Source organism: Rhinatrema bivittatum, chromosome 4 (assembly GCF_901001135.1).
Source record: "Rhinatrema bivittatum chromosome 4, aRhiBiv1.1, whole genome shotgun sequence".
Classification (NCBI taxonomy): Eukaryota; Metazoa; Chordata; class Amphibia; order Gymnophiona; family Rhinatrematidae; genus Rhinatrema; species Rhinatrema bivittatum.
This window is the reverse complement of record NC_042618.1, coordinates 175,470,892-175,489,638: the sequence shown is the minus strand read 5'-3', so window position 1 is coordinate 175,489,638 and position 18,747 is coordinate 175,470,892.

Here is an 18,747-nt window from a genome sequence, read left to right as displayed (position 1 = left end):
TGCAAGTGATGAGTGGTGTACAAAGCTGGCATACCTGGCTGATATATTTCAATATCTGAATGAACTGAACACACGGATGCAAGGCCGAAATGAAAACCTGCTTACAAGCACTGATAAAATGAACAGATTCCGTTTAAAGGTGCAGCTCTGGCAACAACATGTTCAGGGTGGCAACCTTCAGATGTTCCCGCTCACCGAGAAACTGCATGATGGCAACACTGCTGCAATGTGCGAGGTGATTGGCAGACATTTGAAAACTCTTGAGGAGAAATTGTCGTTTTATTTCTCTTCAGCCTTCACAGAATGCCTTGACTGGGTTAGGGACCCATACAGTTCATTATCCGTTGCTGGAAAGGACATGACTTTAAAGGAGCAAGAGGAACTCATTGAACTGAAGCAAGATCGCGGTTTAAAGCTAAAGTTTGCTGATCTTCCTTTAGACAGTTTTTGGTTATCTGTTGCCAAGGAGTTCCCCATTCTGGCCAACAAAGCTATTTTGACATTGCTCCCATTTTCAACCACATATCTATGTGAGCTGGGCTTCTCAAGCTTGACTGCCATAAAAACTAAAAACAGGGAGAGACTGAGAACTGTTGAGGAAGAGCTTCGTGTGTGTCTTTCCACCATTCCTGCCAGGATATCCCTTTTGTGTTCATCGAAACAGGCCCAGGTTTCACACTGAATGAGTATAGATACATTTAGAATCTATATTTTTAAACATATGTATAATATGTACTGTTTTAGTGTCATTTTGTGCCATTTTGGTTGGTGGTGTGCCCCGGGATTTTTTAAGTGTAAAAAGTGTGCCGCGGCTCAAAAAAGGTTGAAAATCACTGATCTAAGTAACAGAAACACAAATGTCTTCCTTTACCAGCAGGGCCAGTGCAACCCACTGTGCAAGCCATGCACTTGCACAGGGCAGCAGCCAAGGGGACACCGGGAGCCTAATTTAGCCTTGAGATGAAAACCATGCTGCTGATGCCACCGCCACCAAAGCCAATCCACCAAGAGGCTGTTGCCAAGCTGGTGGTCCCAAACCTGTCAGGTGGCAAGAAGACAGCAATACCGCGGGGCTGCCCGACGGTTCCCAACCCACTGCGCTGCAGTCCTGCGGTTCCCAATCTGCCGCACGGCTGATAGGAAGGAGCTGTGGGGCCGCCCGACGGTTCTCAACCCACTGCGCTGCAGCCCTGCGGTTCCCAATCTGCCGCACGGCTGATAGGAAGGAGCTGTGGGGTCACCCGGCGGTTCCCAACCCACTGCGCTGCAGCCCTGCGGTTCCCAAGCTGCCGCACGGCTGATAGGAAGGAGCTGTGGGGTCGCCTGGCAGTCCCAACTTGCCAAGTAGCCAGAAGCAAAAAAGGCCACAAGGCAATTTCCAAACTGCCCCACGGCGGAAATGCAGAAGAGGAGGGCCTGTGGCTGCCAGAGGAGAACTTGGTGTGTGTGAAAGAGGGAGCCAATGTGTGTGGATGAGCAGGAGAGAACCTGTGTGTGTCTGTCTGAGTATGTGTGTGTGAAAAAGAGCATGCACATGTGTGTGGGGGGGTCTGAGCATGTGTGTGTGTGTGTGACAGGAAGCATGCGTGGGGGGGTCTGAGTATGTGTGTGTGAAAAGGAGCATTGAGACAGGTGAGGAGACCAAGCTCCAAGGATGAAGGAGTAGGAGGTCTAAATAGTTCTTTTTGAGCAAAGGATTCTGCAGTTTATATTGGAAAAGGTTGTGATATCCAAGCATAGGGTGTTTTCTGGATGGGTGGGAGTCCAGGCCTGCCACTTCTCTTCATGTGTGTGTCTGAGCATGCATGTGTGTTTGTGAACATGTCTGTATCTGAGCATGTATAAGTCAGACATGTAGGTGTGAGAGAGGACTCGTGTGTGTGTGTGTGTGTGTGTGTGTGTGTGTGAATTTAAGAGGGAGCATGGGTGAGTGTCTGAGCAAGTGTATGAGAATGAAGTGTGTGTGTATGTGAGCATGTGTATATAAGAGGGAGCATATGTGTGTGTGTGTATGTGTGTGTGTGTATCTATGAGAGAGGGAGGAGAAAGTTTGTATAGTCCTCTCCCACTAATCTATGACAATCCCAAGGTGACTGGAAATCAAAAGCTCAGGTATGGAGAGCATGAATCCTTATTCTTATTAGTTATTAATTATCCTGTTTTGGGTGTTATTTGATATAACTACTGTTTTGAAATATTTTATTGGTATTGCAATATTTTATTGGTATTTGGGCAGTTTAAAGCAAATTTTATATGAGTTTTTAATTATTGGATCTTCCATTCATCATCTGAGCAAATCCTATGGACAATTCAATGGCATATGTTGTAGCAATTTTCAAAAGCCCACTTACTTGAGTAAAGTACAGACAGAAAGGAACTCTCACACACACACACATGTAGGCAAGCACTTTCTCACACATGCAGACAGGCATTCTCTCACACACACACACACACACACACATGTAGGCAAGCACTTTCTCACACATGCAGACAGGCATTCTCTCTCACACACACACACACACACATATATAGGCAAGCACTTTCTCACACATGCAGACAGGCATTCTCTCACACACACACACATATAGGCAAGCACTTTCTCACACATGCAGACAGGCATTCTCTCACACACACACACACACACATGTAGGCAAGCACTTTCTCACACATGCAGACAGGCATTCTTTCACACACACACATGTAGGCAAGCACTTTCTCACACATGCAGACAGGCATTCTCTCACACACACATATAGGCAAGCACTTTCTCACACATGCAGACAGGCATTCTCACACACACACACACACACACATGTAGGCAAGCACTTTCTCACACATGCAGACAGGCATTCTCTCTCACACACACACACACACATGTAGGCAAGCACTTTCTCACACATGCAGACAGGCATTCTCTCACACACACACACACACACACATATAGGCAAGCACTTTCTCACACATGCAGACAGGCATTCTCTCACACACACACACACACACACACATATAGGCAAGCACTTTCTCACACATGCAGACAGGCATTCTCTCACACACACACACACACACACACATGTAGGCAAGCACTTTCTCACACATGCAGACAGGCATTCTCTCTCACACACACACACACACACACACATGTAGGCAAGCACTTTCTCACACATGCAGACAGGCATTCTCTCTCACACACACACACACACATATAGGCAAGCACTTTCTCACACATGCAGACAGGCATTCTCTTACACACACACACACACACACACATATAGGCAAGCACTTTCTCACACATGCAGACAGGCATTCTCTCTCACACACACACACACACATGTAGGCAAGCACTTTCTCACACATGCAGACAGGCATTCTCTCACACACACACACACACACACACACATGTAGGCAAGCACTTTCTCACACATGCAGACAGGCATTCTCTCACACACATGTAGGCAAGCACTTTCTCACACATGCAGACAGGCATTCTCTCTCACACACACACACACACATATAGGCAAGCACTTTCTCACACATGCAGACAGGCATTCTCTCACACACACACACACACATGTAGGCAAGCACTTTCTCACACATGTAGGCAGGCATTCTCTCACAAACACACACACACATGTAGGCAAGCACTTTCTCACACATGCAGACAGGCATTCTCTCACACACACACACACATATAGGCAAGCACTTTCTCACACATGCAGACAGGCATTCTCTCACACACACACACACACACACACATGTAGGCAAGCACTTTCTCACACATGCAGACAGGCATTCTCTCACACACACACACACACATGTAGGCAAGCACTTTCTCACACATGCAGACAGGCATTCTCTCACACACACACACACACATGTAGGCAAGCACTTTCTCACACATGCAGACAGGCATTCTCTCACACACACACACACACACATGTAGGCAAGCACTTTCTCACACATGCAGACAGGCATTCTCTCACACACACACATGCATGTAGGCAGGCATTCTCTCACAAACACAGGCACTGCCACACACATACAGGCACTCATGCACACACACACGCAGGCAGGCAGGCCAGGGCCTGATTTTCAGCTTCCATGGGATGGTCTCGGCGGCAGCCGGGCTTCTTCAGCTGCTGCGGGATGGACTCCATGGCAACCTGGGCTTCTTTTTTTGGTCACTGCAGGACAGGCTTTGCAGTGGCCCAGTTGGACCTGCTTTCAGAGGTTCGAGACCTTGCCCACGGAAGCCACTTCTTCCTCCTTGGCTGTCAGCACCTGATTAGGTCATTTAGGTGCCAGAAGTTGAGGAGGAGGAAAAGGTCCAAAGCACTGCAAGGCCGCGATCCTCCGATTCATTAGGATCAGGAAGGGCGAGTGAAGGAATTGTAGCAAAGCCAGGGGGGGAGTGGGGCAGTGGCAAAATGACATGACATCGCACCTGTCACCAATGAGGCTGCGGGGACCGTGGCCCCTGCTTCCCCTCCCCCCCACCCCCATCCCTGTTCTGATGTCTGTGAAATCATAGAGCATAATAAGAAGGAAAAAAAAAAGAAAGAAATATTAATACAATTTACTACTTATGATCTAAAATGTACAGACCACAATAAGGGGAAGCAAATTAATAAAAGAATTAAAGAGACAATCGCCCAGTCATTTGCATAAGGCTCACACACTCATCTATGGTTTGATTAGACCAATTTTGACCGAATCACTCACGTTCCGCAGGATCGTAGAATATATATTTAGTTCATCTAGAGTAACACAGCATTTGCATTGGAATCTTAAATAAAAAAGATTCTGAAGAAAATGTTTACATCTTTGTTGAGTAGCCCTGGACACATCAGGAAATGTAACCACCTTGTAACCAAGGAAAAACTTGTCTATAAGTGAAAATTATTTTTTGAGTGTGCAGTTTTTATCAGCTTCCGAGCCAAAAATCACAAGTGAAGTAACAGTGTTCAAGGAAGAGACCCTCTGAGAGTCTGTAAGACAGGCAAATTACTGATTTCAGCAGTGCCGAAGTATGAGACGAAGGAGCTAAAACTTTCTTGACAAGAAGACAGAAAACAAAAGAGGGAATAACCTCCGAGGAAACCTTCAATATTTCAACATAAATGTTTTTTTTCAATATCCAAAGCAGAGATAGAATTATCACATGGAAAATTTTACACACACAGATTAAATCCGCAAGAAAAGTTTTCCCTACTGTCTATTTTCCGATCAAGATTCTCATTGTTCCTTATCAAGGCTAATGAGGAATTTTGTAGAGTAGTGACATGAGATTCCAAACTATCCTGCTTTGCTGTTCTTGAAGCATTTGAGAACGAGTTCTTAAATGACGGTGTAACTGATCAAACGTTGACATACATCTGATAATTCTGGTCAAGGATTGCTCCATACAGTCTCTAAGGTGATTAAGGGAGGCTTAACCAAGTTGGGGGAAGTACATGCTCTCTGTTCTTCTAAGGTTCCACGCACTGAACTTCCAGCACAGGAAACTTAACCCAGCCCATCAGAACTGGGCCCAGCAAGGGAAGAACCATATAACAACCTGGTAGGTATCTGGGCTTCCCCCTCCCAGTTCCATCGACCTCTCAATACTTAAAGCTGGTGGAAGCTTGACTTCGGGGCTGAGTGATATCAGTGACTCAGAGGGAGTGGAAAGTACATTCCCAACCCCTCCCCCCCAAAGTTTGATGACTGGCAAAACAAGAATCCAAACTTGCCTGAAAAGTACAAATGGAATAGACTCCATGGCCGGGATGGGACAATTGGTTCCTATCCTTTTCTTCCCCATCTGTTCAGCAGAAAACTGGACCAGAAATTGGGACCCAGGGCATGCCCCTTTGCCACACAGCTTTGGTGTGTGCTGGCGGCTCACGCCACAGGCACAATGATTTTATGCACCAGCCACTTTAAGATAACATCGGGACATTTATGGAGGGGTTCACTGCAGCGAACAAATGAGGCCAACTCTCACCAATATGGCTACAACAGGTCCATGCCACAAAATTGCTTTTTTAAACACTTCTAAGAACTACCATGTAGTGTCGGTCTATCTTTGCCAGCTGACCCTAAGCAGCAGGTACAAGGCAGGCATACACACAGACAGATGAATAGAGAGAGAGACCAATGGAGTTACAGTCAAGGAAGCCTAGCCACTACCACCGCCATTGACCCGCTCTCACCTCTCGCCTCATGTTCCAGCAGAAATTTCCTGAGCAGCAGTAGTAGCAGCACCACAAAACCTGGTGGCACGTGGGTCAGTTTGTTAATGGTGGCCCTGGCCAGGTCTGGGTGCTCTGAAGGGCTGGTGAGAGAGCCAGGGACCTGGAGGAGTGGAGAGTGAAAGAGAGAGGAGGCAAACGCACCAAATTTGTTCTACACATGAAGCATGCATGCTCCTAACTTGTTTACATTTAGAAACTACTCTAGATACAGATAAAAATGGGGAGGGCTATCGGTTTTGTTTTCTTAACATAAACCATTAATCAGCAGACCACACACCTAATCCCACCCCCAACAAATTAACTTATTTTCAAACTCGAATCCAGGATAATGATAGATTAAGGCACAGCCTTTTCTTCCTGTGCTGGGATCTGTTCATCTTAACAGTATAAGACACTTGATCAAACAAGGCAGCTGGTGGCAGAGATCAGGATTCCCCCATTGTACGTCGGCAACCCAGCAAAAAATGCAGTGCACTGCTTCCAGAAACACTGCCCACATAGGGTTTTAAACGCATCTTACTGTTCCTGCTCTCACTTAGAGAACAATCTGCTGGAGCGGTACTGCTCTTAGATAGTGTGATGCATTGCACATAGAGCCTCCAGCAGACAGGGAAAAGGGTTCTCTGCCTGCCGTGGCAGCATGTAAAAGTTAAGAGGCACTGCCCACTGGAGGCAGCAGGCCGCAGGGGCGAATTGTGGGACAATAGTGGCCCGGAGGATTTTTCATCATACTGGCCCATGGGTACCCAATTACACATACAATTTGGTGAGTCACCAAATACAGAATAAAGGGACCATAAAATATACACAGAAATGCACAGACAAACTGAACTGGAAATCACAATAAGTTAGACTGTATGTAATGCAGCAATGGAAAAACAGAAAATACCATCATTACTCATAAAACATCAAACAATAAAATCAAGAACTATAAAACATCACAATAGGAAAATCATACTAAAAATATATATTTCAGAACTGCTGATGAATAGAACCTCCAGTAATTTAACTCAGGGAAATTTTCAAAAATGTGTATATAACACCAATAAAATATTTCAAAAAGAGCAGACATCAAATAATATTCAATAATTAAAACTAATAAGGATAGAAAAAATCCCCGGTTCTCCATACCTGGGAACTTTTAATTCCAGTCACCTTGAGATGGTCATGAATTAGTTGTTCTCTAGCACAGTGGTTCTCAACCTTTTTTCTGTCGGGACACACCTGACAGATGGTTCTTACATGCGCGACACACTGAACACATGACCATCATAGAGCTAAATGTAAAAGTACAGTTTGCATCCATAGGAACCCCCCTGACCCACAATTATGGATGTAAAGCAGAATTATGACATTCCCGTACAACTCACCTTACAGAAAATATATTCTGGTTCTAGTGTCATCTCAGTAATAGCAACACAAACTCCAACTACCAGGCTCAATAGCCCTACTTATGAAAAGACAGCAGTTTATCAATAATGCATGTGCTCTTGAGAAAATAAAACAAATAAGACTGATACAGTAAAATTCCTCACCTCAGTCACATACACAGAACTGACTTAACATACTCCCAGGATCTGCAGTAATGCACATAAACTAATCCGCACACAGTTACACTTGTATTATGGAATGCACTCAATCAGTAACAACCCTACCTATGAAAAGGCAACACTACAAATATTAAATCAGGCCCTAACACCAATACACCTCCTATTAGGAAAACAGAATTAGCCAAGCAGCTATAGATCCCAACAGAGAAATAATTGTATAACTATACTAATAAGCAGAATAAATGTTTCACAACAACTATGAACAGAATAATATCCAACAATTAAAAACTCATAAAAATTATTTAAAATTCTCCAAACACCAATAAAATATTTCAAAACAGCAGACACATCACATAATATTCAGTAATTAAAATGGCAGTCAATCAAGAAAAATAAACTTAAAAAGCCACTTTTACTAACCCCTTCCAGCAGCTCTCCTACTCCTCCTTCCATGCAAGCCAGTAGCACACACCAGAAGCAGTAGTGGCTGAAGCTCTGTACTCATTGTCCTCTTCTTTAGAGCATACAACCAATCTCTCTGTCTCTCACACACACACACACACACACACACACACACACACACACACACACATACCAGTTACACCCCCATGACCAGTTTCTGTCTTTCACACACCAATCATCTCCCGACCAGTCTTTCTCTTACATACACACCAGTCACCTTCCTGATCAGTCTCTCTCTCTCATGAGTACACACACACACACACACACAGGCTTCCCACTCCCATGTTCTATCTTACATATACAGGCTTCTCATTCCCATGCTGTGTCTCACACACACCCAGGTTTCTTACTCCTATGCTAGCTCTCGCCACATGCACAGGCTTCTCATTCCCATGATCACTTTCTCTCTCACAGACACACACTCCAGTCATCTCCCTGACCAATCACTTCCATTGTCTCTCCTATATACACACACACATCACCTCTCTGACCAGTTTCTCTCAATCACATACATGCTCTCTCTCATACACTTTACATAGATGATCTCAATCAAATGCTCTTACTTACACACAGGCTCTCAGTCACAGTTACACATGCACACTCTCAATGACACATACATGTTCTCACAGACAGGCTGGCTGGCTTTCTCTCTCTTATTTCCTGCCCCCCCCCGAGCACAAATGGTAGCTGCAGCAGCCTCCTCCTCTAGCCCCCGCAGGCCAAGAAAGAAGAATCCCATCGGCCACAGGAGGCTAATTCTGCTGTCTCCTGTGCCGATTTCTGGCTGCTTCTAATTTTGCTTCGGGCCCACGCTACTGCTCGGGGCTGCCACTGCCGCCGCTATTTTTTCATGCGGCATGGCTCTTTCTTCTTCCCGCGCACCCCACTGAATGTCACTTCCTATTCCGGGCCAGGGGGGCAGGTGCGGGAAGAAGAAAAGGCCCAGCCGCAGTTGCCAGCCTCCACTAACACTGCTTCCGGCCCTTATCCCATTCTTCCACCACCGCCAACCTGGGCTCTCGCGTTGGCCCATGGCCTCCTTTCCTTTTCTTTGACCGCCTCTGGCTTGGGTTCCGCCGGCGGCTCATGGCCTCTTTTTTTCCTCTCGGACGTCACTCGGGTTTCTCTTCACTTTCTTCAGCTGCCGCTTGCTTGGGCTCCGGCGGCGGCTCATGACCCCCTTCTGCTTGGGCTCTGGCGGGGGCTCTGCCGCGGCCTTGCAGGCCTCTCTTCCGGCCCCGCATGGCTGTCATCCAGCTGTGGCAGGATGGCTCTGCCGCGACCCCGTAGGTTTCTCTTCGGGCCGCAGCGCCAGCAGACCCTCTTCTTGTCTTTGGCCGGGAAGTTTAAAAAAAAAAAAAAAATCACGTGATGGGAGCGACCGGCCCTGGCAGGCCGCCAAAAAGTTACAATTTGATTGTCCTCCTTTCTAAATCCTAAAGTGTATCTTGGTCAAATCTCTTACTGACAGGTTAGGACCTACCTCTCTTTCTCTCGCTCTCTCCAAAATCATCTTCTCAGGAGAATGTGCTGGCATGGGTGGCAGCCATCCTCTCTAGGCAAGTCTGTTTGCCTAGATGTGTGCCTTGGATAAAGCACTGACTTCTGGTAATGTACAACAGCACTAAGGCACAAAAGGGAGTGCATGTTTTCAGTGGTAAATTTTCTTAACAAAAAAAAAAAAAAGTACCTGATTAGGGTCAGTGGCAGCTGCTTTCCACTCCAGCTGCAATGGAGAAAAGGAAACAAATTAAAATGTACCAGACTGGCGACCTGGCATGACCTGGCAGAAAATCAGCGTTGCTTGTTTTTTGCACATAGTCAGGCCGCTGCAGAAAGATGCATTCAGTGGAATTCACCTTTCTCCCCACACGAACACACATTTTCTGTGCCAAAACTTACTGCCGACCTAGCAAGGAGTTTTGCGTGCAGAAAACGCACATTTCGAAACGGGAGTACTACTTAGCCCCCCCCCCCCCCCTCGCACGGAAATCCCATGCAAATACGGGCATCAAGCAGTATTCCCCAAAGCAGAGAGACTGTACGGCCAGCGCACCTTTTTTTAGCGCTGGAAGCTTAATCCCTGGGTCAGAGCTGGAGTTAGGTGTCCAGCACTACTGCACTGGCATTTAAAACCCTTAAAAAAATGGGAGAAAAAGTAATTAAAAGGGGAAAACAAACTCCAAAATATTATCCAGGTAAGCGGCAGTAGCAGCTGCCACTTACCCAGATAAATACTTATCCAGCTAACTAGCAGCAAACCGAGCCAAATAGCCAGGTGATAGCCAGATAGACCACCGCCACTTACCTGAAAATCTGTCTATCAGGGATTTCTCCACTCCCACCTTCCTTGCTTAAGATGTGCGTTCGGCCTGTGCTGAACGCACATTTTACCACAGAACTTTTTATTTATTATTTTTTAATTCCCGATGTGTTAGCATAGCATTAGCTTACTGCATAGGAAGTTAAAAAAAATAATAATCTTGTGTTAAAAATGTGCAGAAAACCAGCATAATTTCTTAATGCCCAGAGTACTGCATTTGGCTGAGCATGTTTCATTTATAGTGATCCTGATGGGGGGGGGGGGGGGGAATCCTGCAGGATTCTGGGGCTGGGGGAGCTGGTATTAGCCTATGACTACTGAACTAATGAACTGAGGAGATTTTCCTGCTGTGTTATCTGTTCCTTGTAAGTCATTATCCAAGCCCATGCCACAGGAATTATTGTTGAACTCTGAGATGGCAGCATTGTAGCTATGTACTTTATCTTTGAAACTGTTGTGCATAACCAGGGATCAATATGTATGCAGAAGGAGCTGATGTTACCTACTCAAGGTCATACAGTTATGTATGGGTTGGAACCTGAATCTCTAGGTCAGGGGTGCTCAAGCTGGTCCTTGGACCTCCTCCCCTAGCCAGTCAGGTTTTCAGAATATCTCTAAGGAATATGAATGAGATTTATTTGCATGCATTACCAGGGGCAGATTGGTCTATCGGGAGATCAGGCATCCCCCAGCTGGTCGGTCGCACTAGTCACGTGGTCTTCATCTCATCTCCTGCTGAAAGGGTTTGCCATGGAACAAGGCCTTTGGTGGGGCCATGATGGAACCCAACCCGTCGCGGCCAGAGGGAGGTCTCGGTGGAGCCATGATGGATCCCAACCCGACACGGCACAAGAGAGATCTTGGTGGGGCCGCGACAGAGCCCAACCAGCTGCGGCCAGAAAAAAGGCCTACGGCCCAGGGTCTGCAGAAGGACGCATCTGACAGTAGCAGGGCCGCCTCCTCCCACCTCCCCTTTGGCAGGTAATAAGGAGCATGAGGATGCCTGTGAGGTTGTGTGTGTGTAAAAGAGAGCTTGATTTACAGAGAGCACCTGCATATGTATGAGAGAGAGTCTGCATTTATGTATGAAAGAGAGAGCGCCTGCATGTGTATGAAAGCTGCATGTGGATGAGAAAGAGAGTGTGTCTGCATGTGTGCATGAGAGCCTTCGGATCTATATGGGAGAGATAGCCTGCATGTGTGAGCCTGCATGTATGCATGAGAAACAGAGAGAACCTGAATGTTATGTTATGTTGTGTGTGTGAGAGACCCTGCATGTGTATGAGAGAGAGAGTGAATAAAGATTGTGTGGCCCCCTTCACCCAAATCCACAGCAATTTCTGGGAAATCAAAAAATGCCAGGCATTTATTTAATGTTATGGAGAGCTGGAGATTTTTTAATTATTTATTATTTTAAATTATGGGGTGTTATTTCAGGTGTCTGCTGTTTTAAAATATTTTATTGGTGGAAGGCATACATTGCTCTAGACCTAGAATCTGTTTATGACTATAATGGATGGTTTGCAACTTGTTCATTGTGAGGTTTACTTGAAAAAAAGATGATTGTAATCATCATATTATGATAGCTATGGCGCTCCATTTAATATTGTACTTGCATTGCTATCAATGTATAGAATATTTAAAGGGTTTTTATGATGAGTATGGATGTGTGAGCTATGAATGTAGTGTGTAGGTATAAATACATTGATTTAATACAAAAGGAAGTTTATGGTAATTTGATTACAGAATAAAGAAATATATGAAAGTTATAGATGAGTGGGGTTGCATTATTGGTTTTAATATATAAGGGACTTATGTGGCTAAGCAGCAGCTGCTAAATGTAAGCGCATATTCAGCAGCCGCTACTTAACGATAAAGGTCCTACCTATCCAAGTAGCACTGAACCTGCTTTAAATATCAGGCCCCCTATGTTTGTTGGCTGTTTTGACATATTTATTCTTTTTATTGTTTTATTATTAAGAATGATGTCTTATACCTCTTGATTTTATTGCTTGATAAATTTTGTGAGGAGTGATTATGTTTCTGTTTTGCCATTGTTGCACTGCATAATACAGTCGGGCTGGTTGTGGTTACCACAGTATGTTTGTGAGTAAGAGAGAACAAGTGAGCCAATGAACATATGTTTGAGCAAGAGGACTATTGAAGCCAGTGGGCCTGTGTGAGAGTAAAAGAGAGTGATTGAGCCAGTGAGCATGTGTGTGAGTAAGATTGAGCCAGTGAGCATGTCTGTGAGCATGTATATGAGAGAGCATGAGTGAGCCAGTGAGCATGTGAGTAAGAATGAGTCAGTGAGCATGTATGTGAGCATGTCTGTGAGCATGTATATGAGAGAGCATAAGTGAGCCAGTGAGTATGTGTGTGAGTAAGAATGAGTCAGTGAGCATGTATATGAGAGAGCATGTGAGCCAGTGAGCATGTTCGAGACACAGCATGTGATCTAGTGAGCATGTGTGTGAGAGAGAATATAAGGGAGTTTTTGTGAGAATTAACATGTGTGTTAGACAGAGAAGAAAGTTTGTGCGTATCTCCTACCCCTTATTAATCTAGACAATCTTAGGGTGACTAGAATTTAAAGTTCCCAGGTACGAAGAGGAGGGGATTTATTTTAGCTTTAATTTTAATTATTGGGTGTTTGCTGTGTTTGCTAGTTTGAAATATTTTATTGATGTTTGGGAAATTTAAAAAAAAATGTTATATGTTCATAAACATTGGATGTTCTTTTCATCAGTTGTTTTGAAATATTTATTCTTTTTATGAGTTTGGTTTTACTATCATGACTGATGCTTTATTTCTTGATGTTACTGTTTGATGTTTAGTGAGGAATGATATTTGGTTTTCCATTCTATACAGAACCTGCCTTGTTGCGGTTTCAAGTTCAGTTTTTGTTTGCATGTTTCTATTTATACTTTATTTTCTCTTCATTTTGTATTTGGTGAGTGTCTGTCTATGTTCTACATATGTGACCAAGGTGAGGTATTCTGCTAGCGCAGGGGTGGTGAACTGCAGTACTCGAGGGCCACAGACAGGCCAGGTTTTCAGGATAACCACAATGAATATGCATGAGATAGTTTTGCATACACTGGAGGCAGAGTATGCAGATCTATCTCATGTATATTCATTGTGGATATCCTGAAAACCTGGCCTGTTTGTGGCCCTCGAGGACCAGAGTTTGACACCTGTGTGCTAGCATGTAGCAAAGCTTCTTCCAAGGCATGACTAGGCGTACAAATTTTTTTTCCTGTGAGCAACAATTTTTTAAACCAACAATTTTTGAGCACCATCATTAGTGTTCCATTTCTGTATACAGCACAAAGAACATATGAGCAATCGCTCACGCACTCAGCTTAGAAGGAACTATGGCGTGTAGAGTCTGTTGGCTTGCTCAGTTTTTCTAATAGCAGGTATATTGGTATATTACGATCTGATGTAATATTTGCAGTGTTGCCTTTTCATAGGTAGGGTTATTACTGTTTGAGTACTGGCAGTTAGTGCTGTTTTTGTATGGGAGGTTTACTATATTGCAAACCTTTCTGAAGGCCGAACCCAACCAACCCTCTTTACAATAAGCTGTAATAGCATATGGCTACAGTTGGCTTTTTTGCAGAATTTTCTGGTTGGTACTATAGTAGTACATGTAAATAATATACATGTTGTACGTGATATTTTTACCTTAGAAGACTGTACTTTGAATGTTCTTTTTCATGTAGAATCTGTTATTATAAATTACCCTTGCACCAGCCCTGGCTGCACTGGATCCACAAGAGAAAGCAGGATTCCCATCTGGAGCTGGGTTAGTGGCTCTCCCTCATCTCGACCAGGGCTTAAGTTTATCTTTTTATAATCCCAGGGGAAAGTCCCCTTTCCCCCCGGAGTAGGTAGGCAGAGTCGAGCCTGGGGAACCATAAAAGCAGCAGACTGTGTAGCCTGCAGTCAATGGGAAAGCACTGGAGTGGTGGGAGGGTGGTGGAGAAGCGGAGGCAAGCTGCAGGCACAGGAATGGAGAGTGTGAGCCAGGAGGAAGTACCTGTGCAGTGTTAGGGAGGCTTCTATCTGAGGTGACTGAACTGAGCTATGAGAGGAGCAATTAGCTGTGGAATCAGCAAGTCTCAGAGTGGGACTGGAAAGGGAGGAGGCTGCTGCAGAATGAGGAAGGGCTGGCAGCAAGCAAGAATTTTACACTATGATGCAGTATACTGGGGTGGGGGCACGTACGCTGAGGTAGATTTTAAAAACAAACGTGCGTGCGAACAAAAGTAAGCTGGATTTTATAAGATACGCGCGTAGTCGCGCGTATCTTATAAAATCCGGGGTCGGCGCGCGCAAGGGGGGTGCACATTTGTGCAACTTGCGCGCGCTGCCCATTCCCTCCGAGGCCGCTCCGAAATCGGAGCGGCCTCGGAGGGAACTTTTTTTTCTACCACCCCCCCCCCCCCCCCCCCCCGCACCTTCCCTTCCCTAACCCACTCCCCCGGCCCTATCTAGACCCCCCCCCCTACCTTTATCGGAGACGTTACTACTGCCTCTGGGCAGTAGTAACTTACGCACGCCAGCGCGACAGGCCCCGACACAGGCCGCTGTGTCGGGGCACTCGGCCACGCCCCTGATCCCTAACCGCGCCCCCTGGCCATGCCCCAGGACTTGCGCGCGCCGCCGAGCCTATGCAAAATAGACTCGGCGCGCGCAGGGGGGGTTTGGGGTAGATTTTCGGGGGGTACGCGCGTATCTTACGCGCATACCCCTTTGAAAATCTACCTCTATATGAGCATATAAGCAGCAGCACAACAGTAGTGTGTTAGAGAGAGTGTGTCTTGTGTCACACAGAGAGCGATAAATCCTATACATACACTTTGTCTGAGTCAGAGAGTGCGTGTGTGGGAGTCTCTCTCTGTCACACATACACACTCTCAGTGTGTGGGTTTATCTGTGTGTCTGTGAGAAAGTGTCTGAGAAAGAGAATATGTGTCAGTGTACGTGTGCCAATAAAGTTTCTGCAATCTATAAATGTGTTTGTGTGTGTGTGTCTGACGCTGGCTGGCAGTGTAGGTGTCTCATTACTTTCACTAGTTCAAGAGCTGCTTGGTTGGCCAGACCCAGGATACGCACATGTGTATGTTATTGTTAACCGATTCCAATGGATGGAACAAGGTCTACGGCTTTGTTTATTCACTGCTGGTCTAGAGTATGCTCTGTTTCTTAGCTATTTAGGAAAAAATGTGAAATTTGTTTTGGAGATATTTGGGCTTAATTCTGTCAGGTTCCAGAGTTGACTTGGCATGCTTGAGGGAGTTGACACACGTGCTGCAGAGAAAGTGCACGAGGGTGTTAGATACCCCATGAGCCGGTTTTGAAAAAATCCCCCACGCCGATCTTTTCCTGCAGCCCGCCTCTGTGCACTACCTCCTAAGTATGCAAATATTTTTCATGCATATTCATTAGGGATAGCCTGAAAACCCGTCTGGTTGGGGTGGGGGGAGAGGGGTTGAGGACTGGTATGAGCACCCCTGCTCTAGGTTTTACCATTCTGTTTTCTATACCTTAAGGCAGGGATCCTCAGCCCAGGCCTCAGAACACACCCAGCCAGCCAGGTTTTAAGGATAAGCATCATGAATAGGCCTGAGATAGATCTGCATACAATGAAGGCCTAAAATCTGACTCGCTGGGTGTGGCCCAAGGACTGGGTTGAGAGCCCCTGCTTTAGAGTGTATTAGCAACCTTAGCCTAATTCAAAATATAAAAAGACAAATTTAAGGAAGACATTTTTTGTCAGGCAGCACGAGAACCCTTTGAGGATAAATATTTGATCTGATGCTGAGCAAGTCAGTCACAACTATTTGGATGGGATTGGAAGCCCTGCACAGGGCCGCTATGTGCTTTTCCTGATTGAAAATTAAATGTTATTTGAATATAAATGTTTCATCTTTGCTTACATCCTTCGCTTTGTGTACATTAGCACCCATCCTTGTGCAAACAGACATCCAGCCCAGAGCATCTCTAAAGGGTCCCAGTGCAATGAAAGAACTGCCTGGCGCCTGGTAGCAGTGCAGCTAAGACCCTGGCTTTAATCCAGATCTGGTCTGCCAACATGCCATTTACCTCCTTAAAACCAGTAGTTATTACAATTAGAAAACATTATGGCTGAGCGTTCTCCCTAGAAAGGCATGTTAGGATTAAAAGAAATTAGAGTTGTTATTATAGCAATGCAGGCAGACAGCACCTACCCTGTGATTATTTAAAGGGGGGGGGCGGAGGAAATGGGAGCCAGGGAGGGAGAAAATATTTCTCTAAATACAGTTAAATTACCATTCAAGCTAACTGGGAGGAAGCAGGAAGAGATTTTTTTGTTCCCTCTTTAGCTGTTAACCCCTTAGGGAGAGAGCCTGAATGGGGGAAAAGTGACACCTGTAATTGTTCCCCCCCCCCCTCCCCCCCTTCCCCGCATCGCTGGCGTTAGGTGCGCCCTTCAGCAAGCTTGTGATAAGCTCGCAGTTTCTGAACTTGGACCATTGCTCAGGTTCTCTCAGACCCAGAGGAAGGAAAGGGGGAAATCTGAAGCCCTGTCATTTTGGTTCAGCACCCTAGTGCCCAGGATTTGCTGGAATCTCATCCTAATTTCTCACAGCAGGGATTGGCAGTTTAATAGAGCTGGAAGTTTTGTCTCACGGTTTGGATATTTTATTTTACTCATTTTGATTGATTTATATTCCACTTTTCAGGCTCTTCAAAGCAGATTGCATTCAGGTAGTGATTCATGCACGGGGGGTCATCTATCGGGTACAGCTAAGCGTTCTTCCCATTGTGTGACTGAGTTATATCCAACAAGGAAGCCAACAGTTTCAGGTCCATTGTGATTCAAATGTTATAATCTTCATGTCTAAGTTTGGACTACGTTTTTTTCTATTTTAAGTGTATTGAATTACAAAAAAACCCATATATATGAAATATAATACATTGGGCCAAATTTTGGGTGCAGCCTTGTTTCATTATAATCAGGCTGCTTTATAAACAAGGACCTACATATTTATTGTACATTATCTTTTGGAACGTTTCCGGGATAATTATTTTTGTTTTTTTACTGATTCATGCATTACAGGAGCAGAAGCCAGAACTCCAGGTACTGGACTTGTTGCTGTATCGTGTTGGTCTCCGATGCTGTGAGATTTCAAAAATGAAGCCGTGTCGGATTAGTGCATACCTGGAAAGCTTCCCAGGAGTACTATCTACTGTCAGAAGAAAGAGTAAGTGACTCAGGAAGGGTTGCTCTTCTGAGTTCATACTGAACTGGCTTCTGACCGACTAGGAAGTCACTCTTCCTCTGAGCTAGTACTGAACCAATGCCCCAGCACGGCATTAGGGAATGTACTCGTCCTACTAAATCATTCCAGAAACAGGTCCTAGTAGGTTGCACGGGAGCTCTTACCCCGCTGAACCAGCTGTGAAATACTACAGCAGCATGGGGCTGGGAGCCATTTGTGAATCAATGCCCAAGCACTAGGCTGCTAAAGTGCCATATTTCAGCTGAGGTCTATCCTGTTTCCTTTAGAGACCCACAAAGTACGTTTTGCATGTGTGCAGACCGTAATCCTGGTATCCTGACGGTGCTTGAACAGGGATTGCACATGAATCCAGCACAAACGTTTCTACAGAAAGAACCAAATTAGCTTTAAAAAAAAACCAAAAACCCTCTCTTTGTATCTGTCCCTTATTCAGAACTGCACCATGTTGACAGATAAAATCACCGATCACAAAATAAATAGGAAGAAATGGGGAAACAATGATGCGCAAGGCTTTAAACATTCAGGATCGTAATACTTTGTATGAATACACCATTCTGGATCATGTTAGAAAATCTTCTTATATTGCAGTGATTGAAAGACAAATTAAGAAAGAAAGCTGCGGCCGCACTCAGAAAATGTGTTTAGCCATTCATTAGATTGCCCCACGACGATGCCTGGCTACTTAGCAACTATGCGGGTGGCGTAGGGGCCATGATGCGAGTTTCCTGGTGCTGGAACTTTGAAAGCCAACATGGCAAAGCTTGACACACCAAGGTTGAGAAATATTTATTACAGCTGCACCAAACGGGCATCTTAAATATTTACAGTCGGGCAACCCTACAAGGGCAGAGTCGGAGCTGAGCAGCAGTGGCCCAACACGCAAG